This window comes from Myodes glareolus, chromosome 22 (assembly GCF_982192425.1).
Source record: "Myodes glareolus chromosome 22, mMyoGla1.1, whole genome shotgun sequence".
NCBI classification, from domain to species: domain Eukaryota; kingdom Metazoa; phylum Chordata; class Mammalia; order Rodentia; family Cricetidae; genus Myodes; species Myodes glareolus.
Genome location: NC_142047.1, coordinates 8,420,227 through 8,442,230, shown reverse-complemented (window position 1 = coordinate 8,442,230; position 22,004 = coordinate 8,420,227).

Below are 22,004 nucleotides of genomic sequence, written 5' to 3'. Positions count from 1 at the left end.
AACTTGACTTGGAGAAAATAAATATAAAATAGTCCGTTCTTACTTTTCAGAAATATTTGTTTATTTTACTTAATGTGTATGAATGTTTGTGAGCATACATGTGTGCCATTTGTGTGCCTGGAGTCTGTGGAGGTCAGAAGAAGGCACTGATCCATGGAATACAGCTGGTTGTAAACCACTCGGGGCATGTTTGGGGACAGCACCCAAGTCCTTTGCGAGAGCATGCTCTTTACCATTGAGCCATCTCATTTACCAGTGAGCACCCACAAATCCATTCTTATTCATGTGTCAGCTAAATTTGTGATCATTTCTTCTGTAACAATAGGGAAATAGAGCACACACATGTTGACTCACCAGAAACATTATGAAATTCTAGTCAAGTCCCAGTGCTGTTTTTATTTCCCCGGCTCACCGCTGGCCAATACTACTTGTACTACATGACTACAATGTGTCTTTGCAAAGCCATTTGGTAATTGAAATAATTAATCTGGAATTATCCCATTTAACACTCAAAATAGTTGACTAGTTTCATATTGCATTGCTACTATTAAGAAATTTTTTTTTTCACTAATCAGCACCTCCAATAGATTTTTCACCAAGCTACACACATTTTAAGATCTGTTCCAGAGCTCTTCCAATAGTAGGAGGGAAGGGAGATGATGGTCATCTTTGGAATTAATTGTAGCAGACGCAGTCTCCCAGTGTTTAATTCACACTGCTATGCTATCGCTTTTTGTATTCACTTTTTGGGTTTCCTGTAACAGTCACTATTACTTATAGCTAAACGGAAATTGTGATTCTCATAGTATCATCTTGGGAGAGTACTTTGTAACTGAATACATACTCAGTAAATTTTTAAAAATTAATGAATGACTTCACATGAGAATGAACTGGCTGTGCAGATGAGCTAGATAATCATAAATGTTAGCATGTCTGAACATTTTAATGTGGCAAAGAAGTGAGGAAGAGGCAATTAAGAAAACAGAATGGATTTTATAAGCAAACACTTAAGGGAGATATATTTCTAAGGGATGTTTACAATTTCTCGTAATGAAGTACCTCTGATGTACTCAATCCAAGTCAACAAACAAAATAATAATTAACCGGGTAGAGAAAAGCTCTGCACAGGATTTTAGGGCTGCGCTTTCATCTAAAACCTTGCCAATGAAACCATCTATATCCTCTTGTCTCCATAAAACTCTTACAATAAAGTTCTCAGCATTTGGATCATTGCAGAAAAAATGTTTTCCCCAACCTCAGGCCACCCTTCTGTCTCTTCTGAAGGACCCTGGACAGTGTCCTGGATTGGAAGGAACTAGACTCCTACTGTGAGCTGTGAAATCCTCTACCCTTGCTCTGAGAAGGGCATCGATTGACAGCTACACTCCTCCCAAGCTCTTTCCTCTTTAATGTCAACAACAATTGGGAACCCCGAGTTCTGAGGGAATGTCTAGTGTCTCTCGCTTCATCCCCAGGGCCAGGCACACTGCTGACAGTGCAATGCAGGGAAGGATTATTCCTTTCTCCTGATTATTCTCTGGTTTCTGTAACTGAGTGACTTAGCTGTAAAGCTCAAACAGGGCTGAAAACATGCCAGTTAGTGAAACTAAGGACAGGATAGTTGACAGATAAAGCCACCAGGAGCCGGCACACTCAGTTATGATGTGGGATTCCCCTCTATATGCTGTGAATATGTTGTATTACCATTGGTTAATAAAGAAGCTGCTTTGGGCCTATGGCAGCACAGAATAGAGCAAGGCAGGAATTCCAAGCAGAGATAGAAGAGAAAAGAAGCAGAGTCAGGGAGATGCCATGTGACTCTCGAAGGAGACAGATGCCCTGAAACCTAACCGGTAAACCATGAGCCTTGTGGGAAAATATAAAATAATAGGAATGAGTTAATTTAAGATATAAGAGTAGTTAATAAGAATCCTGAGCTAATGGGCCACGCAGTGTTTCAATTAATATAGTTCCTGTGTGATTATTTCGGGTCGGGGTGGCCAGGAAATGAGCAAAGCAGCCTCTGCCTATACAACTAATCATGCTTTCTCAAATTGAATTTTAAAGGATTCAAGTAGTTCTTAAACCTAGCTTTCTGTGGCATAAGTTCATAAAAATAGACATCCCTAGAACATTTGCACCCACAAAACTTTTACATATGAGACAATTACAAAGTTTTCATTTTATTTATTTTCTTAATTAAAAAGCCACAACCAACAAGAAATTATTAAAGCATAAATGTCAGAATTGATGGGACAGAATAAAGTACAGGATCAACTGTCACTCAAACTGTCCTGGGGCTGAGAGACAGCTCAGCACATAAGAGCACACAACACTCTTGCTGAGGACTTGCGTTCTTTCCCCAGCAACCAAGCTGGGTGGTTCACAAACCCCTATAACTCCATCTTTAGGAGATGTGGGACCAGAGATGTTCTGGCCTCCACTGGCACCTATACATCCACACATGCAAGACTTTAAAAATAAAATAAATCTTAATAAGAATCTGTCCTATCATATTTTCCTCTCTGGTTTCCTACTTCACTGCTAAGAAGACAGTTCCAGAGGAGAGCACTCAGGAAAGGTTCTTATCATCAAAGGATCATCCTGATTCTTAGTTATGAACTTCTAGAAGTAATAATGATTCCTTGCTATCACCCGGGGACTGTTTTCCCATAAAGCAATACTTTCTCCTACACTCCAGCAGTCTATGGGGAAATGTTAGCTCTGAAGATGTTGATGTCGTCATTGTCAAACAAGTAACTCATGGTAGGAATCTGGCAAGTTTACAGAGACCTTCAAAATAAGGTCGGCAGATCGACATATTGCACCCAGCTGAATTTGCATTTTGAAGAGGTTTAAGCATTTTTTTAGTGTATGCATACACAAAATATTTCATGGACATGCATTCAAGTAACATGCAGAGTCGGTGGCATGAAGATTAAGGTATTCAGCCAACAAAGTTCAGAGAGAGATTAAATATGGACCAGTATGGTACAGAAAAGACCTGGAGGAGAGTGGAGAAAAATAAACTGGGCTCAATTCAATGGAAAAGGACATCGAGTTAGGAAAATGTGGAAGTGGGAGTGATTGGCGGTTAAGTAAGGGGTGGATGGTCCTTGCTGGAAGAAGCATGAGGTAGCGTGTGCCACAGGTCTGCAGGGCCTTCAGTGCTTACTGGAGGCCTGGAACATGGATCATTCCTCTGAGAAAGGAGAGTCATTGCCGGTGTTAGGTGAGGAACTGGGTAAATTCAAGCCTGCCTTGCATTTTCCTGTCACGGTTTCTGCAGTTAGCACAGGCTAGTCCATACCAAGTGGTTTGTGAAAGGGACTTGTGGGAATTGAGTGCATGGGAGGTGTTCAGATGGGAGACAAAATCTCCCAAAATACAGCGGGGAGGATGAGGATGTGATGCGGGATGGCCCAGTGAGATGCCAAGGGGAGAGGAAACACACGTCTACCCCTTTAGAAGGTACTGATGACCAAATTCAGCAGAGAACTGGGTAATCAAATTAAGTAAAAGTTGGCTAAAAATTTAAAATATTCAAAAATCATCTTTTTGTATGTATGTGTCTATAGTTGTGTGTGTGTATGTACATGTATGTGTGTACATGTGTGTGTGTGTGTGTGTTCATACAGGTGTGTCTATGTCTCTGTGTGTATAAAGGTTAGAGGTCAGCCTCAGGTGTCATTTTTAAGGTTCTCTCTTGTTTTTTTCTGCAGTCTTTTATGAACCCATCAGGCCAGGCTGACCAGGTGGCTTAGAGACCCTGCCTGTTTCCACCTCCCCGGCGTTGGAGTCCCAAGCACACACCACCATGCCTGGCTTTGTATGTAGATGTGGGGATAGAATACAGGTGCTTACATTTGCATGACAAGTATTGAACCCAGTAAGCTATTTCTCTGAACCCTCAAAGTCCCATCTTTCCCTCCACTCCTCACATGTTATGCCACTAATTTATTAAGTAACTTGATAATCAGAAGTTTGTGAAATCCTGGCATCATAGCATGCATCCATACTTCAGGATTGGGGGGCCAGAGGCTAGGCGACTATGAGTTCAAGGCAATCTTGGGTGATACAGTTAGACTTTATTTTTTTCAAAAAATATTCATTCTTATTTTTCATTGTGTATAACAGTCCTGCTAAAACTTGATTGTATTAGTTTCTGGGGCACAATATTGGTAGTCAGTGGGTAAGAGAATCAAGACCTCCCTTTTCTTCATAATCTGTGGCTGTCTCTAGTTACCCTCCGTTTCCTGCATCTGCTGTGCCAGACATTTGGATTCATACATGCAGATGTATGTGTGCATGTAGTTTTGTGATCTAATCGTGACTATTTCTTACAGGCAGGGCAAACCTGCAGGCTCTTTGCTCAGCATACAAAGAGGAACACAGAGGTTGAAAAGGCCTCCGTGGATGCCGGCAAGCTGCGTTGGCACTCACTTGCTGCTGGCCTCAGAGCTCTCAGATTATACACTCCCTTTATTGGATTGTTATTTTAATGGGACTTTTTAAAGGGCATTTTAATAGCCTCCTTGTTTCAACAGATACACATTGGAAAGCATTTGGAATACCTCCCAGTTGCAACATTTTGATCTTCACATTTCTTAGAACTCTGACAGCCTGCCAGGTAACAGTTACTATGATATTATGCTGACACATTCCACGGCTGGCAGTTGCTGGATTTGCCCATGCAGCTTGTTGTCCAAATTCCATGAGCCTGAGATTTATTGCCTTTTCCTATTACCCAGCTCTCCCTCGACCTACTCTCTTCTTTTTGTTTTAACTCTTTGATTGAATATATTGCAATTTTAGTTTTTGGTATATCTAAACTGTACAGTGAGTGGCCAATGTAAAAAGAAATAAGAATTAGCTGTAGAAGTTCTTATGTTATGAATTGAGCCATGCTGTGTAACTCAAAGAATCACAGATAGCTCTTTTAGGGCCCCAGTATTTATTTTCTTCTCAGTGTTCTCAGACATGACACACTAAGAACAGTCCCTGGACACAGAGGGCTAAATTTTCTGAGAAACTCGGCCCCATAGAGAAATTCTGCTGATGTTACTACACAGATTTGTCTTCTCCCAAAGAAGAATTTAAGAAGCAAGAGGAAACTTCTTCAAAAGCTGCCTTCTGAGGGACATCTAAGAAGAGTCAGACAAGCGGGAGGCCCCTTAGCACAGAGCTGGCTTGCTTTTTCCCCTCTTGAGGTCACCTGCTTTCTGTAGAGGGAGCAGGGAGCAGTACCGCGACGGCGTTAAATATCATCCTGTTGGCGATGGAACCACCTGCCTCTGTTTCGGGGCTTTAGGCTGCAAGAGCAACAAACGAAGAAGTGTTGTGGAAACCGGCTTGCTGCTAGGCAGGGCTTTCTAAGATAGCATTTAGTACAACTCAATCCTTCATTTATAAGAACAAGGATTTATTGGGAACTGACTTTAAGCCACACAATGAGCTGTGAATTCACAGTACAGAGATACAAACAGGACTTGAACTCAAGCAAGTCAACTTGAAGGAGAGATAGAGCCACGACAGAGAAAGACAGCCCACCCTAAAAGTACAATCTGAGATCTGTGTGCTCACAACCCTGAGTACCGAGGAAGGGTGACTGGCCCAGCGAGGCTGCCCCTGTGGAGAATGACAACGGAACGCTGTGGTGAGGAAACGCCAGTCGATGGAGGTCAACCTGGAGACAGACTGCTGTGAGGAACACATTAGCAATCTGAGCACATTACATTCTTCTTGTTTTATTCAGTTTGTGAGTGTGGGCAAAGGGGAATGATGCTGAGGAAGGCGGGGCTGACCAGCACGAAAGGCCAGTTCACCGCGAAGACCAGTGCTGCCAATACACTGCTAGAGTCACAGGTGACCATATCATCTAAAACAATTCTTTAAAACATAAAAATTTAGTTCCTCAGCTGCTCTAGTCAGATTTCACGAGCTTGGTAGCCACGGGAAGTCAGAGGCTGTCCTGGAAAAATTCAAATGACAGCAGTCTTCGTCATCGCATGGGCGGTCTCAAACCCGTGAGGGCTTTTGTTCAGAAAAGTCAGAACTGGGTCTTAGATTCTCACTCTTGACCGTGGAACTCAAATCAGAAAGCCTGTAACACATGCCAGTTGTTTATGGAATTTCAGTTCTGGTCAGGCAAGGCGTGGAAAAGCTAGTAAGGAAAATAGCATGTTAGAGTGTGGTAGGTGTAACTACAAAACCCAAACAGAGGAGTAAAGGGGTGGTTGATGGGTCACACCTGTAAGTAGATCGCTTATGCGTTTGGACAAAGACCTGAAAGAAGGGAGAACATGACATAAGTATTGAGGAAACAGAGCTACAGATAGCAAGAATGCCAAGAAAAAGCCTTGTTTGAAGGGCCTAGCCTATATCATTGCATCATGAATTAAGATTTCATTTTATTTAATTCACTGTATCAGTCATAGTACTCTAAGAGAACAGATAGGTAATAGATAGATAGAGGGATGGATAGATAAATGATATAGTGATTGATTATAGATAGACAGATGGTAGATGATAGATATATAGGTAGATAGATGATAAATAAAAGTGATATATATATATATATATATATAGATAGATAATAGATGGATTGATTGATGAATGGATGGATGGATGAATGGATGGGTATATGTATATATATTTGAAGGAAAATGTAAATAAGTATGTATATTTGTTTGAATGGTCTGCTTTCCTGAACCCCTGTGTTATGAGACAGATTTTTATGTAGCCTTTGCCAGCCTGAAACTTGCTACATAGATCAGAAGATAAGTTTCAGACTCATAGAGATCAGCCTGCCTCTGTCTTCCAAGTGCTGGGACTGAAGGCATGTGCCACCATACCCAGCAAGGATCCTCTTTAAAAGGAGTTGGTTCATATAATTATTCAAGTATGTGTCTTGACAATCTAGAGTGCAAAGGCAGGCAGGCAAGTGGGCAACTGAGGCAGGAATTAATGTAAAGTCTTGGTGAAGAATCTCTTCTCTAGGAAATTTGAATTTTTGTTCTTAAGACCTTGAATTGATTGAATGAATCTTAACCACATGATGTGTAATTTGTTTAAAATCAATTGACTGTGTGATAATCGTCTACACAGCAGCTTTAGGTCCATGTGTATCCAATAACTGCATGCTATAGGCTAGCCATGCTGATACAAAAACCCAAACACCTAAGCCTTATTTTTTAGATGAGGAAGTTGAGGTTTATAAAGACTAAACAGCTTACACAACGTTTTTCATAGAGAGACAATACTGTATCTTTAATTCACTCGTCATCATATTTTTCCAACTTTATCAGTGTAAATCCCTAATTTACGGCACGTGCAACTTCTGTTTTGTTATGTGTACTAAGTTTAAGATTAAAGAAAATAGATGTGGGTGGGCGCTTATCTAGTTCACAACTGAAGCAGCTTCTTGAGCGGAGCTGAAATTCCCTTGGCTGGGAAGACACTTTCCTTGTGGCCTAGGGTCTGCGTGTTCTGTAGGGCTGCACACACGAGGATGCGCTAATAGGGGCAGTAGAGCAGATGAGTCCATAGTGTGGTTTCTAAAGGAATGAAAGATGTGTAATTTTGTCTAACACTTTTTTTCTTAGAATTAAGTTTCCTTAAATTCATCTGACCACCCACGTAGTTTCTTGAGACTGCACAGAGAGGCGTTGTCAGGTCTAAAATGTCACCTTGAAAAGATACCAAGGAAAACAGACCAATTAAGAAAGGTTCTGCTGGAGCAAACCTTTTACTCACGATGTCATTTTAAATAAATTTAATTAACTACAAAACATTATTAAGTATAACATTGAGCTATTTGCTACATTTAATAAGTATCAAGTTAGAATTGTGTTTCTATTCTGTCATCACATTTCATGAAATGGCGATATTCTCACATGAGATAGCTAATCTTGGTTGTCAACTTGACTGCACCCGAAATCGACTAAATCACTAACTTCTGGGCACTCCTTTGAGGGATTTTTTTGTTGTTGTTGTTAGGATCTTTGAAGAGGAAGACCCAGTTTAAATATGGACTGCACCTTCTGGTGGCAGCCAAAATCAAAAGACAAGGAAGAAAGACACTTTGCTTTTGGCCTGCTTGCCCTCGCTCTTGCTATGCCATTCTTTGACCCCTATCACTACCAACTTCTACTTTTTCAGTCTTCCAACATAGACTGAAAACCACCAGCAGCTCTGGAAATCTTCTAGGCATTGAAACGCCAGATTGAAATTTCTGAGACATCCAGATTCCTGGCTTCCCGTTATCAGTGATGTCATCATTATCTCAACACAGATTTTTGTATCACCTAATATGTGTATGAGAACACCTACCACCTAATTTTAAACTCCAATCTACTTTTTAAAATTTAAATGCAGACCTATAAGATATCTATCAACTGATGCTTATGGAGTCATTGATCTCAAGCCACATTAAGTGATTAGTATTACTTTAGTGATTGTAAGCTGATCCATGCTTAAAATATTCATGAGAACCCCAGTTTCTGCACTTCTCACCACTGTACGTTGTACACTATTTCATAATTATAAGACCTACTTAGTCAAGAATTAATAACTATTTGACTGTCTATGAAAATGGTATGTATGATTTTCCTTTTTATATTCATTACTAATAATTTTGTTGAACTACACTTATTTTTTTTAATAGTTTAGAGCCTCTGCTTATTTTTTTAAAATATTTATTGATTTTATTATGTATACAATATTCTGTCTGTGTGTATGCCTGTAGGCCAGAAGAGGGCACCAGACCCCATTACAGATGGTTGTGAGCCACCATGTGGTTGCTGGGAATTGAACTCAGGACCTTTGGAAGAGCAGGCAATGCTCTTAACCTCTGAACCATCTCTCCAGCCCCCGTTGAATTACACTTATGTTGTAACATAAAATGTTTTATTATTTTCATGAGCTTACCTCTTTTAAGATTTATTTTTAATTGTATGTATATGTGTGGGGGTTGGGTGGGTGCATGCCTGGATATGGGGTCATCCACTGGGCAGGGGAAAACTACAGCAATCACCTTTACCCTGATGAGCCAGCTTGTTGACCCCCAATGACTTTATTATAGTGAAGATATAACTCTTGAGTTAGTTAACTTACAATCTAAGAGTTTATCTGAGTAGACACATGGAAATTCGACGTCCAGCATCAAAAATCAATTTATGTTGGCTTCTTATTTTAACAGCAATGTGGGTTGATATTGTGGAGTCAGTTTTCTTTTCTGTTGCTGACTTTATAAACATCTCTGTGCTGGTATCTAGGATACAAACTTGCCATGGAGAATGCTGAAATAATTCTTCCAAAGATGGCTAAAACTTTTGATCTTAATGCTCAACAAATTCCTAATTTATACTTGAACCTTAATAACTTCTTCTTTAGAATATTTTTCAGTATTTTTCCTTACGTATTTCTAGTGTGTCAATTCTATTTTCCACAGCATCGGAATAATTTTCTTCACTTATATCATTAAGCAGTTTTCCCATTATTTTGCAGTTCTTTCCTTCAAGGTGATCTACTGGATGCACATTGGATTTTCTCTTCTTTTCCATTACTGCAGCTATAAATTTTCTTCACTAGCCTTATAGTGAAGGCTGATGCCTAAAATATTTCACTCATTTTCATTTCTTTATTGTTGACTATAGCCCAGATGCATCTTTACTTAGGAAAATCCTGCTTTTTGACACTTCTTACGAACTGTCGTGTTTCCTCTGTATTCAGAGGTGTATCGTGCAGGGTTTCCCACATTCTGTGCAGGAATACACGGAAGTGTTTCTTTATTTCCCAGGACTTAGTGATTCTCCCTACTCTTATATTTCATTTATTTAACCAAATATTTTTCTCTGAGAATTCTTTTCAATTTTATTTTTTTTACTTTTTCTATGTTTTATAATATTCTTATTGGATATGTTATATCTAATTCAGATTTCTCAGTATATAATCTCCCCTCCTTATTTTTGTTTCTCTTTATTTGTATTATTTACAATTTTCTTACCATTTTCTATTCTTAGCATGACATCTATAAACACTTCTTTACAGCTTTGAACCAAAAATAGTAAATCATCATTATCTCAGTTCTTTTCTCTTAGAAAGTTCCTCAGCTTACCTAAATCCATTTTCCACTTGCTCCAAAAGCAGAGACCTATTATCAAGAATAATATAAGATTACTACTAGATTAACATATTACTGCTATATAAATAGAAAAGCAATAGATATTATACCACAGGATATAAGCAATCTTTGAATTCTTGATTTGCACCATCCAGTTACCTTTCTAGAAATTTGAATATTCTACAAACAAATGCACTGAAGGTGATTTTCTTTTTTAGTTAATTTCACTAACAAATATAATTTGTGACCTTTATAGATTATCACATTGACAAAGGTTAAACAAAATGGTATTTCCATCTGTCTTTGCATAACTATTTCATTTGGAGTAAGTTTCACACTATATGTTTTCAATGGCATTATTTTAATAACTGGGCATCTTAGTTTCTTTTCCAGTTGCTGGGACAAAACAGCCCAAGAAAAGCAACTTAAAGGAGAAAGGGCTATTCGGGCTCCTCCCTCAGGGAGCAGAGCAGTCCATCCTGATAGGGAACTGAGACAGCAGGAGTTTGGGGCAACTGCTCAAACACATCCACAGTCAGGAACGAAGAAGGGTGAATACATGCCTAAGAATTCTCTGCCAGTTTTCTCACTTCAGACAGTACATGACACACAGACCAGGGGATGGTACCTCCTACAATAAAGGTGAGCCTACACACATCAATTAACTGTTACAAGAACAACCCCCCACAGGCATGTCAAAAGGCACATCTCTTGGATGATTCTAGATTTTGTCAAGTTGCTAATTACCGTTAACTGTCAGAATGACTTCAAATACTTCCAAGTTAATTGATTATATTTTGATATGAGATTTTAGGAACACAAAATCATACACACACACACACACATGCCAATTTAAAATTTATTGTCTTTTATTTTTTTAAAGCCTCCTCTATTTTCTTATGGATTGAGCAAATACATATACATTTCTACTTTACTTTACATGTCTCAGTTTGCTATATTACTATTATTTACCTGAATTCTTTTTAACATTTAGAAGGACTTATATTCTAAATTTATTCTTTCGACTAAATAAAATGCAGTTTTTCATAACATGGAATTTTTGCACAATTTATTCTTAATGTATTTGACATGTTTCTTTTTAAAATAAAAATAAATTATGTATGAATGTGTGCATGCATTTACATACACACAATAATTAACTTCTGTCATTTATTTTAAACAACTGTGGAGACAGTTCTACAAAAAATTAATTATTAATACTTCATGATATGTTTTCATAGTCATTATGCATATTGGCCAAATATCTATCCAAATATCCATCTCACTATTACAGTTTACAAAAAATACTTTTCATTTATTTTTTTAAAAAACTTCATCCATGGATACAATGCATCTCACTCTCTAAGAAACATTCTTTTGAGTTATTTTAATGGTTTTGGGTCACCATCATGATGCATATTTTGTGGACAAAGCAGAATATCTTTCATACCTTCAGAGTTTACATGGCAAACATCAAATATTTTATTATGTTGTGATACCATGGTGCCCTGTAGATATTTGTATATAAATTAATATAGTGGGGTGTCTCATCCACAAATTATGTCATGTTGAAGACCAATTGAGAAACATGAACTATTTTATTCATCTTTTGGAGATCCACAATGACCATGAACATATATAAAGAGAATAAATTACATAGCAAATAAATTCATGAAATGTTAAGTCAGTACTCCCCAATTTTTTGCTTAGCAAAATGGTTGCCATGACATTCATGCTCTAAGCTCACTGTTTCCTTTGGCTGCTCTAAGGTTCTTTCATCACCCTTGTCTGCATTACAAATAATGCTCAGATAAGTTGTGATGCATAGGAGTGTCTCTAGTTGGCAAAGACAGACAGTTAGAGGCAGGGCAGAGATGCTCAATTTGTGTTCTGCTAGATCCATCAAAGAGGTTTCCATTCCTTCATGTTGAGAAGGCTAACGGAGTGACTTCAGCCGAGGAAATGGAGAAGCCGGACAGGGTGTCTGAGGCTTCTGGGAAGCAGTCTTTGCAGCTAGTCTGCAACCTGCAGAAAGTGGGTCATTTCACCACTGAGGTGTGGTTCTGGGTGGCACTTCAGAGACACTGCGGTGAGGGAACAGACCCCTCATTCATCCTGAGGAAGATAGTGTTTTTCCTCCCCTGTGAGAGATTCATCCTGCCCCAACAGTCCTTCTGGTTAGGCGTGACTTCCTAAGGGATTTTCTCTGGATTCGCAGAAGGTTCCCTGCATCCCAAGGAAAGCCTGACTCACCCACAGTCCTCTGGGGTGGGGCTAGTATGACTTGGATACAGCTTCTACTTGGCTGACCTTATATGACAGTAATTTCCAGTGTAAAGTCAGCTACCATCAGAAGAAACGGAAGGCCAGGACATTGAAGCAACCCCACAAGCGTGCTGACAGGGACAGTTGAACCTTTTCTCAGCAATTTCAATGGATGACACCTCATGGAGCTCGGAAAGCATCTTTTCCTATACAACTTCATATCTCCTTCCAACCTGTTCAGTTGTCCAGAGAGCCTAAAAACTCATACCTTCATAAGGCCCAGAGTGCTTCCAACAGTTGGATACCAGCCTGGAACCGGTGTGTCAAGTTTGCATCTTAGTCTGGCACAAAAATACAATAATTTCTTCCTTTTAATACCATTTATTATGTTCTTTATCTCTTAAGATTCACTAACCACCTCGTTCTACTTCATGCCATCCCTGGAAGAGGAATGTGAAGTTCTACACAGTGTCACTCATGTGCCAACACAAACACAGATCTGATTTTTGTAAACAGCTGAATGATGGGGCTGGCTACTCCATAAGTAGCCTCAAGGAAGCCAAGAGTTTGTTAGCCATTCCCTAAAGCAAACAGTAGCCAGACTCCTGATAAAGAGACCATTACCAGGGGTGGGTCAGGGAAATGAGTTGGAGAGTCACAGAGAGGAAGAAAAGAAACATAGAGGAACATTTACCAAGATGCTAGAATCCTGGTCAAATGCTTACAGACAACTGGTTTACTCCAACTAATCCTCAGTGGCCTATGACAGAACAGCAATAGTGTTTACTCCCCAGGAATTCCCTAGGATTGATGTATAAAGCCCATTATCACGTTCAAGAATAGTATATTATAAATAATCTATTATAAATTCAGTAGTAGCTGTGGCCTATCAGAGGTCACTGAATTTGGAAATGGGATGATCATGAACAGTTTCCAGATAAATAGTCCATAACTTTCACCAAGTTTTCCAAATAATCTTATATTCCCATGGAATAATAGAAAGTTACTTGAAAATATCAAGAATGCCCCAATTAAAAGGCCATCTTCTAAACAAATTGATGTTTCCAAAGTTACAAAAACAACAATTTCCAAGTTGTCATGCTTGAGGAGAATGAACGTAGTTCTTTGCTCTTATTTAAACATCATTTCCCTCTTAAAACTCAGCCCTATCCACATCAGTGCATAGCTTACTAATGGTTTAGACTCAGCTTTACCCGCATCAGTGAACAACTTCCAGATAACTTAGGCACAGTCTACTACTTCTCTCTTTTCCAAGCACGTTCAGTTTTCTCAGCTTCCTAAAAAGCAGGGTGTTAATCCTGCATCTTCCTTCAGTGTTCTCACCTCCTTTGTACGAGGTCACCAAGCAACAGATATATATGACTGATAGTGACTCTTATAGCCACGTATTTGTATGTAGAACATGATGGGGTTGTGGGTAAGACCCATGTCTTGGACTATGCACTGCAGATTCTACAGCCTCCGTCATAGGTCAAATACTTCACAAATGAAAGAATATGATGATTTTGAATGTGGGTCATTGTGAGAAAGTTATACAAAGCTAAATGGATAGGTTAGGCTGGTAAGACATTGGGGAGGTGTTGGAGAAACAAGCCCAGCATCTGGAGGAGCGCACAGCTTCCACAGTGCCTCATTCCTTGGGACACACTTTCATGAAGATGCTGAAGTTGAAGTTTAAGGGACTAGCTGCCCTTTGAGTCTACCTGAGAAAGAAGTCCAGGTCCTACTGGTATTAGATTGCCTCTTCTGGTCCTACCTGAGGCTCCTCACACACTGAGCATACATTACTAGAAGGTTCTCAGGAGCACCCTCAGTAACCAGAATAAGAGAGGAAAGAATCTTAGAATGCAAAGAAATGTGGCAAGCAGAGAGGACATTCTCTCCTGTGGTGAGGACCCCGGGAGAACAAGGGACCTATGCTTAGGCAAAGCGGCCACAGAGGCCACCAGAGCTCTGGAGGGGTAAGCTGTGTCTGAAGCATCTGCTCTCTCCAGAATGTGTCAGCGGCACCAAGCCACCCATTTGATGTGCGTCTGTCTTCAGACTGTTCCAAGCAAAATGCTGATAAGCCCAACTGAACTGGAGAGAAAAGCTATATACATTTTTCATCTAAACACAGCACAAGTGGGAAACCACAGGACATATACAACCGAGAAGCAGGAGACAGATATGCGTAGGAGAAGCAAACAAGGTTACTGGCTACTTGATACAAACCCTAGGCAGGGCACAGAGTCTAAGAAGGGGGAGCATTGGGAGTGGAGGTGAATCTGTGCTGGAAAATCAAACTCTTGCTGTTTTCCTCCCATAAAAGAACATTTCTGCTCAGCTTCTGTGGACATTCTTAACTGTAAAGAGACCTAATGGCTGCTTTTGGGCTAATGTATTTTCACAGAACCGAGTTAGGTACCTACTATGCCCTTAACAAAGCGAGGAGTGAAGTCTGCCATGTTCTGAGTAGAGAACAGAGTGTGAAAGGCCAGCATCAGCCTTAAACTGGTGAGGAGCTTAGAGCACACACCATCCATGTAACCTGGGAGGAGAAGCACTACCGCCTCCTTTATCCATGCTCCAGAGCATCGTGATCCCAGACAGTGTCGGCAGGTCATACGTGGGAGAAGCTTTGACTTCCTCTGAAACTTGAGCATACTTCCAGAAGAGCACACTAAGGAAGCAAGCTCAGAGCTAGAATTTACCCCATATACTTGAATAAATTTCCCAACATATGTTAAACAAAAATACTGATTCTACTAAAATTAAATAAAGATATCTGTGCAGATACATATAACACACACTACATATCTGTGCAGATACATATAACACACACTACATATCTGTGCAGATACATATAACACACACTACATATCTGTGCAGATACATATAACACACACTACATAAAGGACATACTATGGAGACAACATAGAGAGCTGAGAAGATATGTCCCATATTGTTAAGAATTACAATGCACACTGGTTCCTCAGAGACTGTAAGTAATACAACTGATTTAAAAATCTATGTTGCCATAAAAACCTCTTTCTCTTTATCAGACACAATATTTATTCACATTTCATGACACATAAAGCTTGCATTGGGGTGTGTTAGTATAGGCAAGTATTTCATAACCATAAGTGAAAATCACGAAACAAAACAGACAATGAAAACAGAAAGTTTCAGAATAGTATGTGAACCATGATCCTATTAATGTAAGGTAATTAACATATTTTTGGATAAAATTTTTAAGCTCAGAATATTATTTTCTTTGGCATGTTTAGGGTGTAACCCATTTTCTAAAGTTTCCAGTCATTTAAATCTCTATTAGGGTTGTAACTGTAGCCAAACACCTTCAGTGAGTGACAGCCTGGCCCTGCTGAGCTGCTGGTTCGCGTCGTGAGAAGCGCCTCAGGCCCCTATTTCTACACCTAATTGGTGCACCTGAAAATGCCTATTGGCCTGAGCTTTGAATCGCCTCCTTAATTAGTGGGTGTACAACACAGGGACCCCAGTGAGAACCACATATTCCTATGCTTTTCCCAGGCACCAGCTTCAGGTTAACTGAGCACCGCGGAGAGTATGGTTAAACCTCGTTCCTCTCCTCGGGGACATGTGAGAACTCAGCAGCTAATACACTGCCCTCAAAGGGAGCTGGGAAAAGGGTGTGGCTCTTAAATCACCATAAGCCCATCCCCCCAGTTATGGACCCAGAATCTGCATAAGGTTCACAAAAAGCAGAGAAGAAGTGAGGGGCTACAAAGGCCACAAGGCATATAGTGCCACAAAGTGCACACATGTAAGCTATCCACACAGGATGTGCCTCTGAGGCCTGGAATGGCAAGGAGTTAAGAACTATTGGAGAACTGGGGAGTACTGTTGGACCCAACAGACCAAGCTGGAGAGGCAATGAAAGTAACTAGCAAGTGTGAGCCTGTGCCTGTACTGTGTGCCTGTGGTTCTGCATGTGTGTGTGCCTATGTATTACCTGTGTGCCTAGGCATGTATGTGTGCCTGTGCCTGTATGCATTCCTGTGGCTGTATGTGTCCCTGGGCATGTATGTGTGTGTCTACCTGTGCATGTACTGTGTGTCTGTGCTTCTGCATGTATGTGAACCTCTGCCTGTGCATGTAACTGTGTGCCTGTACATCTGTGCATGTGTGCCTGTGTCTGTATGCCTGTGTGCCTGTGTCTGTATGTCCGTGTGCCTGTGTCTGTACCTGTGTCTGTGTGTCTGTGTGCCTGTGCCCGTGTAAAGCACTCATAAAGTATATGGACAGAGAAAGATATCTGACCATGGCCAGGTCCTAATAGGAGGCCTGCTTTCTGATTAGCTAGATGGCCTATATAGCAGAAAGTTAAGAAATAAATAAAACAGTATGTAATTGAGTTCTGACTGCCCGGATAGAGTCTGGCATAGAGCCTGGAAAACAGGCACTTAATATGTGTTTATTGAATTTAATTAGACCTATAAGCCATCAGAGGGCTAGACAGGAGAACTCTGCCGAATTGTACAGGAAATGAGGATTCTTAATAGGCAACCACACACCAAAACAATGGCAGAGGCGGTGAAAGGAACTTTTGGAAAGTTGGAGAGAAGATAATCTTTAAGTTTTAAATAACGGAAAAGCTAGCAGCTGTGATGACTGCACAACATGGGCCTTTATCCACTGAGAAGGTGAGAGACCGCCAGAGTAAGTCTGAGCTACCAGTCAGAAAGATGAGATCCGGACGATGCAAAGGCGCATGGAGTCACATGTTTGTCCCATGTTAAGCATGATAACATCACCTTACAAAAGTTGCAGGGTTTGATGGTCTGCTCCTTGTGAAAGCTCAAAAAGCCACGCTTAAGATTCTGAAAGCAATTCCTTTATTCTCGAAATCCAATCAGATATCCTACCCATCTTAACAATATATTATGGTGACCATAATGTAATTTTATCCACATACTATAATTAAAAGGCACACATAATTGTACTTGGCACCCCTTGAACTATTAACTCCAGGGAAACCAAAAATTGTCTGTGTGTCTGTGCATGTGCAGGTAGGTGTATTAACGCTTTCAGACTCCCACATAATATATGAAGTCCAGTGAAATAGATGAACGTTAAGGTTGGCTAGTACTGATCTGGAAAGACAAAAATAATATAGAATGCAATGGTATCATTAACAGTGATGAGGAGGAAGAAAAGATGATGATTTGTGTCAAGATGGATGATGAGTCTTCTCCAAAGGAGTTTTCACTTCCTGGTCTTCATATTGCCAGCATGTAATGAGTCTGACCCCATTATATGGCCAGAGTCTTGTACGCATTAACTCACTACTTAAATATCAATGTGTGGTTCAGCTTCCCTGGCTGTAAACAGCAAAGGCCTTAATGAATTAAGAGATGAGAAGACGACAGTACTTCCTCATATGTAACTCGTGTGCCTCTCTTCATTACAGAGGCACACACTGCGAGAGCCGAAAGCAGAGCTCACTTTTATCCTGGGTTGGAAGTTTGATGTCAGTTGTATGAGTCAATATGACACTAGGCCAGCTAGCCGTGTTCTTTTGTATATGGACTCCCTGCTTGGTGGAGAACGTAGAGTCGAAGGAACATGGCTCTATACGTTTTGGTTAACGTAAGCACAATGCTAAAAGAATGTGGCCGTGGATCTCTGCTGCTCGTTACTGTTTACAGTGGAGATCTAAAGAACATTTTTGAACCATGGCTTGTGTAAGCTGGGCTATTCATTAGTCATGGAGTGCTATAAACGCAAAGGGGAAAATCCCGATTGGGAGTAGAGGAAGAAAAAGCTTGCTTATATTTTCTATTACACTTTTCTTAGATTAATATGCCATTCTCCCTTTCTTCATTTAATATAATCCAGGCCCCTCACATTCCAACATGATTTGTACACATTGAGTTTCACCCTTCATTTCATTTCATCAAGGCGTTTTTGATTCTGAAATAATGACTCTAGATAAGAAAATCCCCCTTGAAACAGGTCCACACCACACATTCTGGCAGGCCCCTCCAGGGTAGAGTGGGACTTAGTATCAGGACTTGTTTTCCTCCCGAAGACAGATACCACCAACGTTAGCCTGCCTTTGCAATGGAAATCATTGCGTGGCCACGGAAGCCAGCCACAGAGGACTTGGCAAAGCACTGTAACCTCTGCTCTCTCCTCACCAGTGAGAATTGCTACCACAGTTTTCCATCTGTTGGTGACCTCCATCCCAGATTACCTCAATGCCCTTTCTCAGGACTCTGGCTGAGGACCTCCCAGGAGCTCCAGCTGCTGGTACAGAATGCACTGGTTGTCTCACCAGCAGCAGTCATAGGCTGACATGACTTGAGTGGCGCAGAAGCTCCAGGGCCCCATGTGATTGGCTGTCCCAAGCACTACCACCAGTCAGAGTCACAGGTTTTTGAAAAAGAAGTTAAGACCACTCATGCAGTTTAAGTTTTGAATATTCACAGAAGTCCGCCATTTCTAAGCAAGAAAGTGGATCAGATATCACTATAGGGAGAATGGATAGACGGACAGGAGCTGCATGAGTTCCCCAGTATTACACAATGATTGAGTTAGAGAGCAGTCATGAAGGCACGGTTCTCTTGGAAAACTGGTCATAGACTAGCACAAGCCTGCCAGTGGAGGCTGGAGATGCCGCAAGATGGTCCCCTAGTCTGGAACCTACCAGCACAGTGACATTTAAGATTTTGATGACAATGGGCACAAAACAGTACTCTTAGCTTGTTCTGCTTTTTCTGGTCATCACTGATAGCTAAGGTTGCTAAGATTGTTGCCCACCATCCCAGAAGTATGGACTATGGCAATCTGATAAGAGATATCAAAAATAATGTCATTATTATGACACCTCTTATTCCCAAAGTTTGCTCTCCATAGTTCTCGGTTGTGACTTGGAGGCAGACCCTTCACTGTTCTGGTGGTAACAAGGATAGCTTGCTGCTCTCGGCCACCATGCAGGCTTATGTTCACCCAGAAGTTTCGATTATTCCAAAACGGATGTTAGAGAGTGATCTGGAACATGCAATCAAAAAGAACTGAACCAATACTGCTGCTTCACTACATGAAGGTTCGCTAATTACTCCACTCAGGCACATCCTGGTGATGGCTCTCTCCTTGGAGAAGTCAGGATTCATGTCAGCAAAACAATTTCCCTGAAAGACAACACCCATCTGCCAACAGGAGGGCTCACGTTGGTGCTGCAACCAAGGATTATAAAGAGTGGATGGAATGACCTCACCCAGTGAAAAGGGGAAACTACTAGAGAAATAATCTCTAGTCTTGTCTTCTAAATCAATGACTGCTTGTAAGTTGAGGAAATTTAACAACATGGAAAATGTATTTAGCTCTATTCATGTGATTAGTGTTTTATACTCCTAAGGATATTTTGTAATAAAAGTTATTGTTCATTGCTCAGACATACTTGGGAGGTTTATGCAAAAAGAAACTAAGACAACTGGATATATTCAGTAGAAATAATAGAATAAAATAAAGTGATCTGTTACATAAAACAATAAACTAAAAAATTAAAGCTTTTTTATTAAAATGATACACTGCCTCAAATTTCATATACAAAGATGTGTTTTGACTAAGTTAGCAACTCTTCATCCCCAAGGCTCATAATCCATTCCCTGGGGTTTTGGCCTCTACCTCTTCATTACTCCCGCCACACAACATATCCCAGTGTGGTCCCCACACTGCTATCAGCCTGTCATCAGGTACTCAGTGACAACTTCAGCAGTTACCATGTGGGTGATGATCCTGCCAATGGCTCCACCACCCCCAGGATTCTGCCTCTCTGGCAGCCACACTGTTTCGCACGGGGGTCAGTTTCCCTCACATTCCCTTGCATGGAAGCATCCCGCCCAGTCAGCACACAGAGAGTGCCGCATTGCTCCACATTGGCTCTCCTAGATCCTTTGATAATGCTCCAGGTTGACTGAGGGCTCTAAAAGGCAGTCTAGGGAAAGCATTGGCCATAGTTTGCTAATGGTCGGACTCAAAAAGAGAAGGGAAATGTGAGAGAAATCCCTGCCCACACATAAAGTGAAACACAGGCATCATAAAAAATGTTAGAAAATCTAACATTGGCTTCTTTCTCTCTTTGCTTTTGTAACAGTTGCTTCTGAACTCTGGCAGAGGACAGCATTTCAAGCGCCCTTGTTCTGCTTAACATGAAGACGAAAGCCTCATCCCTCCCTCTTTCCTTCCTTCCTTCCCTCCTTCTCTCCCTTCCTCACTCCCTCCTTCCCTCTCTCCCTCCCTCTTTCTTTCCTTCCTTTGTTCCTTCCCTGCTTTCTTCCCTCCTTCCCTCCCTCCTATTCTATCTTCCTTCCTCCCCTCCCTCTCTCCCTCCCTCCCTCCCTCCTTCCTCCATCCTTCCCTTCCTCCCTCCCTTCCTTCCCCTCACTTACCCTGTTTTTCTGTAATTTTGGTTTGTGTGTTACTTGTTCACTGGTTTGGGTTAAAACCACTCTGTCACACAGTCTTCTTGGACGATGCTGATGAACTGTCTAGCGAGTCTTATCACATGAGTCCTGTCAAACTTCTTTGAAGTGGAGAACTAATGGTCAGACTTCCAGAAGGAAGGAGAAAGAAGGAAGGGGAGGAGAAGGGAAGGACAGAAGGGAAAGGAGAGAAAACACAAAGCTCTGTTACAGTAGCCTTATTTGTAATCCTTGTAAAGTTTTCCTGTTTGTTCTAAGTGGGCCGGCCAATAGTTGTGATCTCCTTCAAGATCTGTAGCGCATGCCATCTGAGCAAACTTAAAGGGCCAAGGGAGGCTGTGCCTCCCAGGGACCTTCACAGTGATTTTATCACTCAATAGGGGGAACAAAGTTTATCTCCATTAGCATATAATTAGCAGCCCCAAAGAAGCCAATGCAAGGAACTGGGCAGCAATTAGAACTAACAATAGATCCCAGGGTGGGAAGTATTAATAAAAAATATATAAATTCAATCCTTTAATAGCCAGTTAGAAAATTATGACACAGTATATTTTAACCAGAATGGCAATACATAGTTCTAGGATAATTTCATCCAGAAAAGGCTTATTAAATTACTAAAATGATTATTTAGAAAACTAATAACTTGGGAATGAAAGTGAGTATACATGGCCGGGGGTGATTCATTGGACAGAGAGAGGGATAAGCCCAGGACAGGAAGGATGAGAGCCCAGGCGAGGTACCAGGTCTGAGCGAAAGGACAAGACACAGATTCCAGTGCAGCATCAGCTGTGGATGGAGATGGGTGCTTCCTCCTCTTCTCCCATCTGCTGGCTGCTGCTTGCTGCTAGAGATTAAATGCTTCCCACAAATGTCCTTAGGCCATGACTAGTGGTTAAATATTTTCTTTCACAAATGCTGGCTGAGGATCATATAAAGGTAAACCAGACAAATGATTTGTCACCATTAAGTGAAAATGTCTCCTGCCTCCAAATAGAGACCTTAAAGATGGGAATTCTGAAATAATTTTTTGTTGTTTACTATTCAAAATTCCAATATTTCTACTAACTCATTAATAAATAAAACAACTTTAAAAATGAAAAGTTACTAGTAAAGGGGAAGTATATGTAGTTCCCATTGTCCCCGCGTGA